The sequence below is a fragment of the Myotis nattereri genome (genome assembly GCF_964212035.1).
Source record: "Myotis nattereri genome assembly, chromosome: X".
Taxonomy (NCBI): domain Eukaryota; kingdom Metazoa; phylum Chordata; class Mammalia; order Chiroptera; family Vespertilionidae; genus Myotis; species Myotis nattereri.
The window spans coordinates 86,015,177-86,019,532 of NC_138078.1; the positions used below are offsets into that span (position 1 = coordinate 86,015,177).

General features: G+C 44.2%; 1 pseudogene across 1 annotated transcript; it reads left to right on the top strand.

The window, feature by feature from the left end:
- The first annotated feature begins 372 nt into the window (after positions 1 to 372).
- On the top strand, positions 373 to 2,176 carry LOC308536178 (RNA-binding protein FUS-like; annotated as a pseudogene). Its single transcript has 2 exons — positions 373 to 1,125; positions 1,379 to 2,176. The product of its transcript is annotated as an RNA-binding protein FUS-like (transcript).
- The last annotated feature ends 2,180 nt before the right edge of the window (positions 2,177 to 4,356 follow it).

A 4,356-nucleotide genomic window follows, 5' to 3' on the forward strand; every position in this document is an offset into this window, starting at 1 on the left:
TAAATTAAATTTTAAAATATTTACTCTTCTATGAAAACATAATCAGAAATGCATGACATGAGAACAAACTTCATCGGTGCAATTTCAAAATATAAAATGTTCTTCACGTAAAAATAAATGCTGAATTATTTTTAAAAGATCCCTTCTAAAATTCAAAGAGTGAACTTGAAAAAGTGATAGTAGTATGATTGTGTCATCTTGTAATTCTTATAGCATGATCATAAGGACACATCGCAGGTATATTTTAGGAGCAGGCTGAACAAACATGAGTAGCTCTGGAAGTATAAAGATTCACAGGAGAGTCCTTGAGGCGTCGGCGCTTTGTGGTGTGGGAGTTCTGTGGCGTGTCAGCCTGTGTGCGTGTGCACCGACATGGCCTCAAACGACTATACCCAGCAAGCGACCCAAAGCTATGGGGCCTACACCACCCAGCCTGGGCAGGGCTATTCCCAGCAGAGCAACCAGCCCTATGGACAGCAGAGTTACAGTGGCTACAGCCAGTCTGGGGGCACTTCAGGCTATGGCCAGAGCACCTATGGTTCTTATGGACAGACCCAGAACACAGGTTACGGCACCCAGTCAGCTCTCAGAGTTATGGATCAACCAGTGGCTATGGCGGTGGCCAGAGTTTTCAGTCATCTTATGGGCAGCGGTCCTACCCTGGCTATGGCCAGCAGCCGGCTCCTAGCAGCACCTCAGGAAGTTACGGTAGCAGTTCTCAGAGCAGCAACTATGGGCAGCCTCCGAGTCGGGGCTATGGTCAGCAGTCTGGCTATGGTGGACAGCAGCCTAGCTACGGAGAGCAGCAAAGCTCCTATAATCCTCCTCAAGGCTATGGACAGCAGAACCAGTACAACAGTAGCAGTGGAGGTGGCGGAGGGGATGGAAGAGGTAACTATGGCCAAGATCAGTCCTCCATGAGTGGCGGTTATGGCAATCAGGACCAAAGTGGTAGTGGTGGTGGTGGCTACGGGGAAGGCCAGCAGGACCGTGGGGGATGAGGCCGGGGTGGTGGCGGTGGTTACAACCGCAGCAGTGGTGGCTATGAACCCAGAGGTCGTGGAAGTGGCCATGGAGGCAGAGGCGGCATGGACGGAAGTGATCGTGGTGGCTTCAATAAATTTGGTCATGCCGAAGCCGGTTTGGCTCAGTGGATAGAGTGTCAGCCTGCGGACTGAGAGGTCCCGGGTTCGATTCCGGTCAAGGGCATGTACCTGGGTTGCGGGCACATCTCCAGTGGGGGATGTGCAAGAGGCGGCTGATCGATGTTTCTCTCTAATCAATGTTTCTAACTCTCTCTATCTCTCTCCCTTCCTCTCTGTGAAAAATCAATAAAATATATTTAAAAAATAAATAAATAAATAAATAAATAAATTTGGTCGCCCTCGGGACCAAGGATCTCGTCATGACTCCAAACAGGAACACTATCTTCGTGCAAGGCCTGAGCAAGAGTGTTACAATTGAGTCTGTGGCTGACTATTTCAAGCAAATTGGTACTATTAAGACAAATAAGAAAACAGGACAGCCCATGATTAATCTGTACACAGACTGGGAAACGGGCAAGCTGAAGGGAAAGGCAACGGTATCATTTGATGACCCACCTTCTGCTAAAGCAGCTACTGGCTGGTTTGATGGCAAAGAATTCCCTGGAAATCCTATCAAGGTTTCATTTGCTACTCGGTGTGCAGATTTCAATCGAGGTGGTGGCAATGGTCGTGGAGGCTGAAGGCGAGGAGGGCCCATGGGCCGTGGAGGCTATAGAGTTGGTGGCAGCGGTGGCGGTGGCCGAAGAGGATTCCCAAGTGGAGGTGGTGGCAGTGGAGGACAGCAGCGATCTGGGGACTGGAAGTGTCCTAATCCTACATGCGAGAACATGGACTTCTCTTGGAGGAATGAATGCAACCATGTAAGGCCCCTAAACCAGATGGCCCAGGAGGGGGACCAGGAGGCTCTCATATGGGGGGTAGCTATGGAGATGATCATCGTGGAGGCAGAAGAGGCTATGATCAAGGCGGCTACCAAGGCCGAGGTGGGGACCATGGGGGCTTCTGATGGGGCTGGGGTGGTAGGGACAGAGGTGGCTTTGGACCTGGCAAGATGGACTCCAGGGGTGACCACAGACAGGATCGCAGGGAGAGGCCATATTAGCCTGCCTCCTGAAGTTCTGGAACAGCTTTTATTCAATAACCAGTGTGACCCTCGTTGTTTTGTAACTTTCTAACTCCTGAACCACCCATGGGGTTTTTGTGTCAGACTATGTAATTGTAACCATATATCTGGTTCCCATTAAAAACCATTTTAGTTAAAAAAAGAAAAAAGATTCACAGGAGGTATAGCTCAGCAGTATAAGGCACTGAAAAAGGTAGGCAGGCAAGAATAGCAGGAACACCAAAGTCAAAATCGTTTCTTTGGTTGCCAAATCTCTTTTTTTTTTTAATGGCCTTTTTGAGTTTTTTTTTTTTAATTTTGTTTTATTGCTTAAAGTATTACAAAGAGTATTACATATGTCTCCTTTTTTTGCCCCCCTGACATTCCCCCGGCCTCCCCTACCCCCCAGTGTCTTCTGTCCATTGGTTTTGCTTATATGCATGCATACAAGTTCTTCAGTTGATCTCTTCCCCTCCGCCCCGTCCCACCCCGCAACCCTCCCCAGCCTTCCTGCTGTGGTTTGACAGTCTGTTCGATGCTGCTCTGCCTCTGTATCTATTTTTGTTCAAAAGTTTATAATGGTCTTTATTATCCATAAATGAGTGAGATCATGTGGTATTTTTCTTTCATTGACTGGCTTATTTCATGTAGCATAATGCTCTCCAGTTCCATCCATGCCATTGCAAATGGTAAGAGTTCCTTCTTTTTTACAGCAGCATAGCATTCCATTGTGTAGATGTACCACAGTTTTCTAATCCACTCATCTGCTGATGGGCACTTAGGCTGTTTCCAAATCTTAGCTATGGTAAATTGTGCTGCTATGAACATAGGGATTTATATATCCTTTCTGATTGGTGTTTCTGGTTTCTTAGGATATGTTCCTAGAAGTGGAATCACTGGGTCAAATGTGAGTTCCATTTTTAACTTTTTGAGGAAACTCCATACTGTCATCCATAGTGGCTGCACCAGTCTGCATTCCCACCAGCAGTGCACGAGTGTTCCCTTTTCTCCGCATCCTCTCCAGCACTTGTTGTTTGTTGATTTGTTGACGATTGCCAAATCTCATGATTGAGAAAATATCATGGGATATTTTGTAAGACTTTACTGTGAGAAATTTGCCTTTACTCACCTGAGATATCAAAATTCTTGATGAAAAAGAAATTTCCTTATTCAATCTTGCTATTCCTTCCTGCTATTGTCCTTTCCCTTCTTTGTTTCATGTTTTATTTTACCATTCATTGGACACTTACACTAAAAGCCATAGTAGCCTACATAGAGTTTCTCATTCAGTCCTCACCAAAAATAGTTACTGTCAATCCTCGTTTCAGAAGACAAGAAAGCTGGAGCATCAAAACATTCAGTAGCTTGCTTACACTCACACAGCTTGTAAAGAGCAAAGCCAGGAATTAAAGTTAGATCAGGATCCTCTAGATACCTAATACTCCAAAAATTATTCAAAAGGAGAGATTATATTTGTTTTTTCCATACGCACCCATTTTCAGCCTCTTGTAATCTACTGTTTGCCCTCAACATATCACTGAACCTGTTTTCTAAAGTAACCAAGGACTAGTAACCAAATCTGATGGCCTTCTATCTATCCTTTAAGGTCCAGCTCAAGTGCCACCTCATTCTCAATGTCTTTCCTGGTATTCATACTACTTCTCCAAATTGGAAATATTTCCTTTCTTGACTGCGCTATACCCATTCATACATTGTTGACTAGATTTTTCACTCAGGTGCTTATGTCTTTACTTACATTCTCACTCACATATTCACTACACTGTGCTGAGTAAGGATATTATATAAATGATTAATGCACAATCACTCTTCTCCTAAAGTACATATTCTAGAGTCAGGGGAAAATTTTGATAGACAATCATTGTAACTCAGTGTGTGGAGCTGTGTAAAAGTGGCACATGTTAGACTAACAAAAATATTTGTGAGCTGGATGCATTTTCTTCCATTTTCAAAAGAACTGAGTGGAGAGTATATACTTGAGGCCAAGTTATTCAGATAGCATATTATTCTTAGTTAAATATCACACAATAATTACTTTAAAACTCTTTTGGGGCAATGAGAGATACCCATTGGAATGCTTAGATTTGGACTATGAACATATAGCTTAGAATAACATTCCATATATCCAACCTCTCTCCAAAATGTACATCCAAATCTACTACCCTGGCACATAAAAGCATATCTTCTCTT